The 13,417-nt window shown below is 39.9% G+C and overlaps 1 long non-coding RNA gene across 1 annotated transcript in view; it reads left to right on the top strand.

Moving 5' to 3' along the window:
* The window catches only part of LOC142760020 (uncharacterized), a 521,651-nt gene that overhangs the window by 355,054 nt on the left and 153,180 nt on the right, over window positions 1-13,417 (top strand). The window contains exon 5 of the long non-coding RNA XR_012883232.1: window positions 11,431-11,522. This is a non-coding gene — a long non-coding RNA (uncharacterized LOC142760020). The remainder of the gene's footprint in view (window positions 1-11,430; window positions 11,523-13,417) is intronic.

Genomic DNA, 13,417 nt, shown 5'->3' with positions numbered 1-13,417 from the left:
TAGGCATTATTCATATGGGCGTGGTATGGCACTAATTATCTGGGCACTGTATGACATTATCTGGGTACTATATTGCACTGATTATATTGCCGCAGGGCTGTGGAGTCTTAGAAATGTACCAAATCCAACTCCGGCTTCCAAAAAACATATGAAATATTATTAATATTGTTTTTGTGCAGGGGTGACACTACTGGAAGTTCACTACTGGGTGCAGGGCTGTTTTAACACTTTGGTGGACCCAGTGCAAAAATTTAATGAGTTGGTTCCCATCCCCCTCCTGAACAGACTAAAGCACTGAGGGTTAATATTGTCTTTATTCCATGTTAACAGGCTGCACTGGGGTCTGTAAGTACCAGGGCTGTGCTGTAGTGTCCTGTACTAATCACGCGGTCTCCCGCTCTGCTGTACAATTCTCTGAGCCTATATCCCTTTCCTCCTTCCTCCTCGCAGCCAATACACTCATCTGCCGTGTTAGCGTTGGGCTCAGAATGAGCTGATGCTGTATTTCTCCTGTATAAGTCCACGGGCACTTCGCGGTGACCTTTTTTAAGTGGGTCCCTTCTCTATTAGGTGCAGTATCACATGTCAACCAATGTTGCCGCAACACATCACCTGGAGGGGGAACAACTCAGAGGCCCAACAGCATCCATTCTGCCAGGCTAAGTCGCCTTGGCACCCGGCCAGGTATAGGATGCAGACTATATAACTTCACAGGGGAAAACACACAACAATGCCGCTCTACCCCCGTCCCTGGGTATCCCCCAAACCCCCCTTACAAGTTTTCAACTGTGTCTACGTCCAAATGGTCTACGGTTAAATCGGCCCTGAGTGGGCATGCCTGCAGACATCTCAGAACTGCTAGAAAGAGCAAAAAAATCTTAAGGCAGGTAACTAATATAGCAGATACACTTTTTAAATGTTTATTTCATTCTCATTCAGACTTGCACCTGATTTCCAGGACATATAACAGCGCACACTGTTTTCTTAGAACATTACAAGTACACATAGATTTCTACACAGCGAGCAGACAACCAGACTTATTATACATGAGCCATTTAGGAAGGAGTCGGCGCTGGAGTCGGATAGTGCAAAGTAGTCAGAATTTTGGCTTATTGGCTCTATAGCCATGCTTATCGGGCATCTTTGTTTATTTTGGCACATACAAATGGAATGTTATTTGTGTATTAATATGATGTAGGAGTAGAATAGAACTGAATTTTCAAATTTGTGAAGTCAAGTGATTATACTGTCCACTGCCTGTCTAATGCTTCCTATTAGAATTGGTAATGTCATTAGGCATTGTGACTGGGAGATGTTCTAAGTTTAGGACTTCATGGTGATTTCTGTAGTGCAGTGGGCTGTAGGAGCGCACTGTTCTAATCTTGCCGTCCCATAAAATGCATAAAGATCTCACAAGGGTCTATCACCGTGACCACCCAAAGCAATGATCGTTGTTGCAAAAGTTGTGATGCTACCAGCATGCATATGGGCTGTGGCTAGCGTGACAAAGATTGCAGTGTAGGCTCCAGCCATCAATTTACCCAGGCAGACCAGCTCATCTGGCACATGTTCCAGTTCACATATATGTTTTACATTTGTGTTTTTAGTTATCAGAAATTAAATATGATCATTAACTCAAGTGAAGATGAGGCTAAAACAAGCATCATCAATCTTGGAATTGGAAAGAAACCTCAGAGGAAATGAATCTAAAAGCTTTTGCATGGATGGATGGCTGGCTGCCATTTTCAATCGCATTTCTGGTGAACCAAACCATGCAGGCAATGTTATGAGTTATAGCATTACAAGTTATGCTTCAATGTGTGATTGTCTTACACAGCAGTCGCAGCAAATTTCTCTAACAATTACAGACAGATTTAATTTCAGATACTAATGCAGATGCTGGCCTTTTGCCCACAGCTCATGTATGCACAAGGAAATAATATAGTATTTGGAAAGCAGTAAATGGTTATGATGATATAGCCTTGTACTGCTTGGACAGGCAGAGAGAGTAATCTGTCCCATTGGTTTCGGGCACTCTGTTTGCAGTTACAGTTTTACAGACCTCTCGTAAACATTCTGGGGAAAAAATAAAACGTAAAGGATTATTCTAGGAAAAATGCATCATTACAATCCGGTTACTGGAACCTGAAGTGCAAATTGAGGCGTTTGTTAATTACAGAGTAAGGTTTTCAATCATTCTGAACCATAAAAATGAAACGTTTGTTTTTACCTCCTGAAGCTTCACTTTGAATTAAGTTTAATTCTTGAACAACAAATTCTGTTTGTTATTTGAATGTAAAGATGTAATATTTCATAACATTTTTGCTATTTTCACTTATTTTTCATTTTCTTTTACTGGTGCTAAGAAAAAGTTCATGTTGCTGCGGATGCCAGTACTTTATTATTATTACGTTCTTCAATTAAAGGGGTTCTCCTTAGTATAAGCTATCAATGTTTGATCCATTGGGGTCCGACATCTGGAACCCCCACCGATCAGCACAAAACGTCCATATGAGCAGCTGTGCTTGGTATTGCAGCCTTTCCTATTGTAGTAGATGTGACAAGTTGCAGCACCAGACATCGCCGCTTGTATGGAAGAGCCACGGTGGCTGGGTAAATGATAAAGAATATGTGGTGTTCATATGAGCATGCGGCCTCTCCTTTTCTGATTAGTGAAGGTCCCACTGATCAAACATTGGTGGCCTATTCTATGGATAGGCCATCAATGATAACATCATGGAAAATGTTTTTAATATTTACAAATACTGGTCGGTGTTTTATTTTGCAAATGTCTGGAAAAACACTACAGGGCTTGATGAATTGAAGGATGCCTTTACACCATCCTTCAAAAAAACAAATGCAATTGCACCTATGTCTATGCTCTATTGAGTGTACAATAGTATATTGTACTGCATGGGTTGTGGGTCTGATGTCCTCTATTACCCTATTAATACCGAATTGAAGTATTGGGTATTCCTATGTGAATGCAACTCTTTGGATGTGTATGTATAAATGAGCAGACCTACTCGGGGTGCTCACTAACTCCTTGATTAGAATAGAAATAACGCCGTAATAAGATCTATTAGCATAATCCAGCCTAACTTTTGATGGTTTCCAAGGAAAAAAAAAAAGTAATAATTATCCATAATAAGTGATTAGGGTAGAAAAGTTCTAAAAAACATTTATATTCTGGAATTGCTAGCATTTTTTATTTACAGACTATATAACCAAAGGTGGAGCTACACTTTAAAACCATTATTATTAGCTTCAAGTGTTGATAATCTAGTCTCGGTCTTTTAAACAGTTAATGTACATACTACTTTTCCTTGGTTATTTCTTATTTTAGTCCCTCATTCTAGGAAAACCATCATTTTACAAAACAAGGTGCAACCTATGATGCACACATAATGTATTCAGGTTATTTCCATATTGTTACACCATACTGTGCATGAACTTGCTGTACCTTAAAAGAAATTCAAAAGTGGTTATAAACATGGTGATGTAAAATTCCATGTCCTGCTTACTCACGTCAATGAACATTTTGAGAAGGTCAGAAAAGAGTAGCAATGTAGATTTTTATAGGGATTATACAGGATTAGAAAAATGGGCCTAATTTTTTTTCCAGAAGCAGCACCACTTTTGTCCATTGGCTGTATCTGGTATTACAGAGTGTACTAAGGACTGCACAATAGAGAAACCGCTGACCGAAAAAGCATACATCAGATGTGAACAGAACTGTACATAGCTTGACAGGTAACAAATACCTTTCATGTTCAGTCTCTAAATGTCTAGCCATTTGGTGCAGAGAAAGGCAAAACAAACACCATTGTGCTTTGGGGCCATCCTTTACTTACAGGGTAAAAAATGCTGACCCACAATAGCAATTGCAGAAATTTCCTTTATCAAATTATTTTCGTTTACATCAGGGTTGTACAACTTGTACGTACCATAGAGGCAGACCATGCAGTTGTTACAAGGTCCCTTATTTTAATGGGTGTTAAGATGAACTACAACTTAGCAAAAAAGGATGTGGAGGGTCAACCCAAGGACCAGAAAATGAGATGGGCAAACAAGCACCAATTCCTCCTGCCTCCGTTAGTTAAGGGGTGTGTTGGTGTCAAGAAGGGGCCTCGTGTTAATATTTGCTATGGGCCCCCTTTCTTTTTTGTACATGGTTTACATGGTCTATGCTTAAATTAAGAGCTACGTTTCAGGATGTTTTTAAGCTATGGCTAGTTTGAGAATCCATATGATAAGACAGATTGTTTTCTTAATGCATTTATATGGCTGTATTAGTAAAATTAGCAAAAACAGTTGATGATGATGAGGAGACTTCAGGTTAAATATATTATATCTTTTTGAATTCTGTTATGACAGCAGAACTGATCTAGTGGCTGAAAAAAGTGTACATAGTAATTAGTCTATGCTGTTCACTCAACAGCTCATTACTCATGTTGTAAAACCATGTGTCATGTATCTGAAGACCAGGGCCGCTACAGCAAAGTCGTTTTTCTGTGCCAAACTGTATATCAGCCAGCATTTATTTGACAGTTCGTTACAAGAAAACTCAGCTTTGTTGGAGCCACAATTCAGGTTTATGTGTCTCCTTGTGAAAAAAAAAAAACCTGAAACCATGCAGTCTATACAGCTGCTCGAAACAGTTTGTATTGTGTCAACATTGTAATCGTATATCCCAAAGATTTGATTTCGAACACGTGCCAGGAAAAAGAGCTGAAAATATCATTCAATAGAAATGGCCATGACCAAGAATGATGTATGTGAATCAGATATTGTATGAACTATAGGAGCAGCAATATTGTGCTCAAAGTCACAATATGGTAAGCTAACGTATATATGTTTTTTTAGTGTCCGCATTCACACTTTCAATGGCTCTGAAACTATTAACTTGATGATCATTTTCTCTACTTGAGCAAGTTGTCAGACATGTTATATTTGTATCCAGCAGATTAACTAAAAAGCTACCCTAGTTAACAGACCCGCTCAATATTAAATATTTCTATATTTTTAGGTGTATTGATCATTTTACTTTGGAGGATGTATAATTGTGTTTTTTTTATTTGATACCCACGAGTCCTTGGTTGAAATGTTTGTTCAGGGAATCCAATATCTTTTTATATTTCCCCTTATTATGATCGCTAATGTGACAATGATATGGAGAAAAAAAGAGACCTTGCGCTCCTCTGGGGTAATGCCGCAGAAACAGGGTGGTCATTGATAGCACTAGTGTATATGTGTTGAATACACTCACCTTTTAGAGTTGTGCTAGGTGGTCGGCACAACTCGATTGTCAAACGTCTGGAGCCTTGATGCTCCGTATATAGGCAGTCTGCTGGCCCTCAGAGTGAACACCGGCGGCTGGAAAATCAGCGGGAGTCAATGTGAAGAAGAGGTTCCAAATGATTTTGAAAAACATGATCACTCTTAGTAAAAAGGCGCTCCTGCACTTATGTGAAAGATCGAGCCAAATCCCCAGTCAGAAAGCAGAATATCACAGTGAGTAGAAATTTATTTCTTTAAAAAAGACATGTGTAGTAAAACAGCATATGTCTCAATGGTGGTCCAACAAGCTACGCGTTTCGACCTCGGACTAAGGTCTTCATCAGGCTTGTGACATAATGGAAAAAAATGCACTCCTTAACCCCTTCCTGACATTTTACGTATGGTTACGTCATAGCCGGGTAGGGGAAGTATGGAACGGGCTCATGGAGTGAACCTGCTCCATACGGTGCGAGTTTTGGCTGTATGTTACAGCCGACACTTCACATTAACGAGCGCGATCCCGCTAGTTTAACCCATTAAATGCCGCAGTCAATAAGTGGGCGACTCCATCTAGCAGCTAATCGCGCCCCCTGCAATGCAATCGCGGGGTGGCGATGGTTGCTATGCCTGCCTGGGGGCCTAATGAAGGCCCCCAGGTCTGCCATCTTTGTGCTCCTACTAAGGCCTGCCTCTGGCAGGGCTTAATAGAAGCCTGTCAGAAAGACGATATACTGCAATACATTAGTATTGCAATATATTGTGCAAGCGATCCAACGATCGCTGGTTGAAGTCCCCTAGGGGGACTAATAAGAAAAAAAAGTAAAAATTTGTAAAATAAAGTTGTTTTTTTTATGTAAAAAAAAATTAAAAGTTTAAAAAAAAACATTTTCCCACTTTCCCCCTAGAGCATAGTAAAAAAATAATTAAATAAACATAATTGGTATCGCCGCATCCATAAAAGTCTGAACTATTACAATATATCATTATTTAACACGCACGGTGTACGACGTAAAAATAATTAATTGTAAACGCTAGAATCGCTATTTTTTGTCACCATCTCCCACAAAAAATGGAATAAAAAGTGATCGAAAGTCGCATGTAACCCAAAATGGTATTATTAAAAGCTACAGCTTATACCGCAAAACATAAGCCCTCATACCACTTAATTGACGAAAAAAATAAAAAAGTTATGGCTCTCAGAATTTGGCAACACTAAATAAATTAAATTTTTTACACTTAGATTTTACTTGTAAAAGTAGTAAAATATAGAAAAAACTAAATATATATTTGGTATAGTCGTAATCTTATTTACCCGCAGAATAAAGTTAACATGTTGTTTTAATTGCACAGTGAATCCCGTAAAAACGAAACCATGGAGGAATCGCTGTTTTTATTTTAATTTTTCCCATTTCCTACTATATTATATGGCACAATAGCACTACGAAAAACTACAACTCGTACCGCAAAAATCAAGCCCTCATAGGACTATATCGACGGAAAAAATAAAAAAGTTATGGCTTTTGGACGGTGGGGAGGAAAAAGCGAAAATCTGAAAGTTGTTTACGAGTGGAAGGGGTTAAATACCCAGATTGACCAGGAACCACTTCTGGGTCAAAGGTGCGGGAGACAGTTCATAATGGGAGTGTTGTATTCCTATCCCTTCTTCGGTGATCGATAAAAAGTTAAACAATAAAAAGATGATAAAAACAACATTGAGACATATGCTGTTTTACTGCACGTCTTTTTTAAAGAAATACATTTCCACCCACTGTGATATTCTGCCTCGACTGGGGATTTGGCTCAATCTTTCACATAAGCGCAGGAGCACCTTCTACTAAGAGTGATCAGTTTTTTCAAAATCGTTTGGAACATGATAGCTAATGTGTTATCTCTATATACTGATTAATGCAAATATGTTCTTGGTTTCACAAAGAAGCAAAATCCGTTAAAAGATTAACTATTCAAACAATTAAAGACATCTAAGTGACATAACTCATAAATTGTTTTATATGTTTATCAAGCTGCAGGGGAAAACATGGACCTTTTTTATTGCTTAGAACCCATGGTTGTCTTACAAGCTTACCATTTTGACACTCCTTTTCACCCACCTGAGTGTCTAATGCTCTAATCTATTGTTGCTGTGTGATAAAATACCTCTTCTCTGGTATGTCATTTTATTGATGCCTTGTGTTCCTATGACTCGCTGTTCCCTTTGTACTGAACTTTCTAATTACAAAAAAAACAAAAAACCTGTTGCTGTGATGACAGATTTTCTGTTAATACTTCACACTGTAAGGGGCCGTTCACATATATCTGTTGTCCCTTTCAGTTTCCGTCCGGCGTTTTGCAGAAAAGCCGGAGGGAAAATTGATTCTAGAAGGGATCCCATAGCTTTCTATGGGATCTGTTCTGGCACATGGGAGATAAGTTGTGGCGCCATACGGCGCTGGACCTGTGCAGCAGCCGGATCCAAAAACTTTCCTGCAGCGTTTTTATGGCCGGCTCCCTGAGGTCCTTGGAGCATTACTGACTCTCTGGCCAGGGATTCTGCTACTAGAGGGAGCCCCTGACATCCCTGTCCATATATGGACTGTGACGTCAGGGGTCCGCCTGGATCGGAAACCCCGACCAGAGCATTGCCAATGCTCTGGTCGGGATTCCGTTCCTGTAGCACCACACAGCCCCCTGTAGAGAGCACCACACAGCCCCCATTGTAGATAGTGCCGGACACACAGCCCCCATTCTAGGTAGTGCCAGACACACAGCCCCCTTGTAGATAGCGCTATCTCCCTGTAGACTATCCATACATGGACTGGCGTCAGAGGCTACTCCTGGAGCGGAATCCCCGGCAAGAGAGTTGCTGGTGCTCTGTCCGGGGATTTTCCCTCCTAGAGGAGCCCCTGACATCACTGTCCACATATGGACAGTGACTTCAGGGACTCCTCCGGGAGCGGAATCCCAGGCCACAGCATGGCCGATGCTCTGGCTGGGAATTCCGCTCCCAGGGGGAGCGCCAATGGCGGTATCTACAGGGGGATCTGTGGCGCTGTCTACAGAGGGCACTGTGGCGCTATCTACAGAGGGCACTGTGGCAAAACAGGTCACAATCAGCCATCAAAAATGCAAACACGGTACGGATAAAAACCTCTGGACCCTATCGTGTGAATAGGAACAACAGCAATTGTGGTGTCGGGTGAGTAGCAGACTTCAGTGTAGCGCTGAGGCAGGAGTAGAGATGGAGTGCCCTGACATGCAAGGATCATGTCAGAAGTTTTGTGAAATGACAAGTACACAACATGTATTTAATCTATCATGTATCTAATCTATCACAAACTATGCTCCACTCTGATAAAATTGGCACATTTTCAGACCCTAGACTACCTTTTTGGTGGACCATTGTGTTAAAAAGTGATGTTAAAAACTGATGACAACAAACGACAACCGTTTGCAACTGATGGTTTTGTAGTAAAAAATTGTTAAAAAGCCTGATGGCTGCTGATACATTTTTGCATCAGTTTTTGAATGAGTTGTAATCATTTGAGAGACAAAAAACTGATTCTGACGCAACCGATATAAGTGAACGCACCCTAACATGGCATTTCTGTATCTGAATTTTAACAACCATTCAAGTCGAGATGGATACTGTGGAATAAAGCTTATCACACAAAGGCTGGGAAGGTGGAGAAGTAATATTTATTGCACTGGACTTGGATATTTCATTGTTCCATCAGGTTAAAACAAATGTCTTTCCAGCTGGCAATTTCTCCTCTCTTCTTTATATAGATCTTTAACAAACAACAGGTAGACTTCATAATGACTGAGGTCCCTGACTAATGGTCTTCCCAAAGTCATTTTCCAGGGTTTTATTTACCAGAAGGGAAACACACTCTGAATGGAGATACCTAGGTCAGGCTGGTGAAAGCTTGTCTCTGTAACACTGACATGTACGCAAGTATTCGCCAGAGTTGGCTGTATTTATGGATCTTGGCATTTACCTTCTCTTTGCATTAGACAAATAATAATTATTAATGATTAAAATGATCCCTGTGTATATAAGCTGCTTTGAGCCTTAAGAGTTTGCATTTATTTTTACATGCAGCAAAACAGTTGGTTAAAAGCTGATTGAATGTAGTGCCAAATATGTGTATTGCTTAACATATTAATAGCACCAAGTCATACATTAAATCCCATTATAGGTTATTAAGTTTAGTTATTATACCCGAACCCATGCTTCTCAATTCATAATAAACCTTACTGAAAATGAACAGGCTACTTATTATCACTCACTACTCATTTCTCTTTTTACTATGAAGAAGACCTTTTGTTCTGCTTTGTTTCCATTCATTTTTCTTCTGCTATTGATCAATATTATTAATACGTGTAAAATGTAGCTGTATCTGTACCATTAAAAGTTTCATTAACTTCTGTCACATCTTCCAAGATAATCCCCAACATAACGCCTTAAAAAAACCAAAAAACAATGCTGACACCCCCCCCCCCCCCCCCCCCCCATAAAACCATTCTAACAACCAACCTGACCTGTTACATATCTGGTGGAGGTATTGGTGAAGTCATAGATCTTCAACATGAACAGGGAGAAGTGTGGTTAGTTGATTCTGTCACATCTCAAAATCCTCTTCTCCGCTTTATTTACTCTTAAATGTCTCCAGATGCTTACTCTAGTTATATAACAAAATATATTGTTAATTCTGTTACTACTTTTGCTGGTTGGACACTCAGGCCCCATGCACACGACCATGCCCATAATCGCGGCCTGTGAGTACGGGCACGGCCGTGTGCATGGGGCCTAAGTATTTTGCTTTGGCTTTTTCCATCACTCTCCTTTTTCAAAGACTTATGTACATTTGCCGAACCAGCAGGCACCAGTAACATAAGGCTAGCTTCTGCAGGAACAGATTAGTTACAACAGTTATGCTATATAAAGGTGTATCCATGGTCAAATACAGGATTTTGCAATGAGATGAAGGCCATTTCCTCATTAAGAATTTTCACAAAAACTCCTTAGGATATGCACCCCAGTGTATACATTCAAGTTGGTTTTTATCTAGAATCATAAGAGTGTTTTACGCACCTTTATTCACTTGTAGTCTGCCCACTCCCTTTACTTTATTGTGGGCAAAGTAGAAGGAGGCTTGAATTGCTGCAGCCCTTTACTTTCTCCCTGTTGAAACAGTGACCAAGTGAGAGATATAACTAAATTATTATGTTACCCAAACTGGAAACTGCAATCTGTCTGTGTCTCTAGAGGGAATTTGCTAGTTATCACTGCAGCATTAGCACCGTTTCAAGCAAGCAGTCTTATCAGTGTGAGCGCGGAGGGGGGAGAGTGGCAAGTGAAATATGAGCTAGCAGTGACCAGTGGCCGGGCTGAGGTTATACTGCATCTACAACATGGCAGATAATATTAACCACTTCCTATTAATGAATTAGAAGGAGAGGTCTGCAGAATTAATGTCTTAACTTTCTAAAGAAAAGGCTTTAAAATTACATTTGCAAATGACTACAACCTTGATTTTATATGGAGACTGGGGTTTCTGTTTATGTGTATGTCATAAAGGGGTTGTTTCATAGGACATATGAACATCATCCACTTGGGACCTACCTGTATTAGCTAGGGCAGAGAACTACTTACAAAGATCGGCTCTGGCTGACCTGACTCGTTAATTCAATTGAATGGCTGGCATATAACGCTACATTTCCTCTACAGCAGCAACATGGGTTTCTGAAGCCGGAACTGCGATCAGCCGATCGCCAGGATGCCTTTAATTTAAAAAAGGGTTGTCTTTATGAGAAAGATAATTGATAGCTGTCCATTTTGTTTGCATTTGATACATGAATGGTGGTAACTAGCAAATGTGCCAATGTCTGAAAATCAGTATTATGACTTTTTTTTCTTCCAAAAACATACTTAATTTAACATTAATTTAACACCTTAGGATGTTATCCTGTAATATTAGGCAACATGTCGCATTACCAACCTGGAATTACATTCATAATCCCTTTATAGGGATTACACAAAAAAAGTATCTTAAACCTCTCAGCAGAAACTAAACTTCATAAACTCCCTGGTGTTTTTCTGTTCTGATCTTGATGTTTAATTAAAGTTTACAATTTTTTTCTTTATTGCAGATCTAAGAACCCAGAGACTGCATAGGATTATGGAACTAGCCAAACTCACAAGCAAGAAGAAGACTGAAAACAATATAAATCCAGGTTCATTGGTGAGTCCCCTGTGGTTATGTCTAGCTGAGTTTAGCATATCCTTTTTACATAAGCTTGTTCAATGGAATTACAGAAAATACTAGTTTGTTTTTTTTTAACCTGCTTTGATGTTCCTAAATGTGTGACACAGGCAGACTCAAGCTGCTTATGATGACCAAATACCTCAAGCCAAGTAATAAATTTAATCGACTGTGCTGTAATGCGCTGAAATTATGTGTAGTCAACTTAGCCAAGCTGTAAACTTGTTCTATTGAGTTAATGACGCTTTGCAACATTGACTGTCTTCCTCTGGTGAGAACTGATGAAAATACTATATATCAAAATGTACTACTGAGCAAACTGATCAAGTGGAATCTTAAAGCGGTAGCATCAACCACAAGTTCCTCCTGTTCACGTCTGTTAATTTACGCTAAGTAATAGTCCTGTTTATGGAATGCCTAGAGTTTAAAGGGAATCATAGGTCACATTGCATCTCGTGTAACATGTATCCAGAACATTATTCTTCGAGAATTTTTAGTCAAATTGGACAGCAAGATATTCACCCAATAAAGGGTTATTCACATATATTATTGCTTTTTAGAAGAGAGTTTCACAGACATTTCATTTTATGTTCCCTTTATACAATTAGCAGTTATTGTAATGGAATATAGGGGACAATGCCCCCCTAACCATTCAGATGCTGGATATTATCTACTGTTTGATCAGGGGATCGTGGATCCTCTCTCCATATAAAAATCCTCCCAACGCGTTTCCTCTCTGCCAAACGAGATGGGCCAGAACCAGCCTTACCCGGATTCCATAGGTGCTGGAAAAGGTTATTATGGCTGTCTTTACAAAGAGAGCATACTTGCAGTAGCAAGGAATCATTTACCTATAATATTTGGGTTTCAAATATCGGCGCCTATTCCTTGCGTCTGATATCAGAATAAAGAGGAATTCCCTGTCCTTTTAAACCCAGTACCCCCCCCCCTTCCTGTTAACACTCCCCCATGACGTCTGGGGAAGTGTACTACTCGGGTGGCGATGATTTGCTCCCCTCCTAGAGAGACGCATACATATCAATCCTGGCATGTCAGCGCCGCACACACACTCGCCTTTTTTTGCACAGATGTACACACTTTACAGTGTCCGCATTTGAAACCGCCATTATTCTGTATATCTAACCAACACCCTTGTTTTTTCAAGCTGGTTAAATGGCTATGTACAACTCGATCCCCTATGCGTTTACCCTTCCTGTAGGTTATTTGTTACATAGTTACATAGTTACATAGTTAGTACGGCTGAAAAAAGACACATGTCCATCAAGTTCAACAAAGGGAAGGGAAAAGGGAAGGAAAAATTTCTACACATAGGAGCTAATATTTTTTTGTTCTAGGAAATTATCTAACCCTTTTTTAAAGCCATCTACTGTCCCTGCTGTGACCAGCTCCTGCGGTAGGCTATTCCATAGATTCACAGTTCTCACTGTAAAGAAGGCTTGTCGCCTCTGCAGCTTGAACCTTTTTTTCTCCAGACGGAGGGAGTGCCCCCTTGTTTTTTGAGGGGGTTTTACAAGGAACAGGATTTCACCATATTTTTTGTATGTGCCATTAATATATTTATATAAGTTAATCATGTCCCCCCTTAGTCGTCTTTTTTCAAGGCTAAATAGGTTTAATTCTTTCAATCTTTCCTCATAACTTAAATTCTCCATGCCCCTAATTAGCTTCGTTGCTCTTCTTTGTATTTTTTCCAACTCCAGGGCATCCTTTCTATGAACTGGAGCCCAGAACTGAACTGCATATTCTAGATGAGGCTTCACTAATGCTTTGTAAAGTGGTAATATTACATCCCTGTCCCGCGAGTCCATGCCTCTTTTAATACACGACAATATCCTGCTGGCCTTTGAAGCAGC

The sequence above is a fragment of the Rhinoderma darwinii genome, chromosome 4, assembly GCF_050947455.1.
Source record: "Rhinoderma darwinii isolate aRhiDar2 chromosome 4, aRhiDar2.hap1, whole genome shotgun sequence".
In the NCBI taxonomy this organism is placed as follows: Eukaryota; Metazoa; Chordata; class Amphibia; order Anura; family Rhinodermatidae; genus Rhinoderma; species Rhinoderma darwinii.
This window is presented reverse-complemented; position numbering and strand designations above follow the sequence as displayed.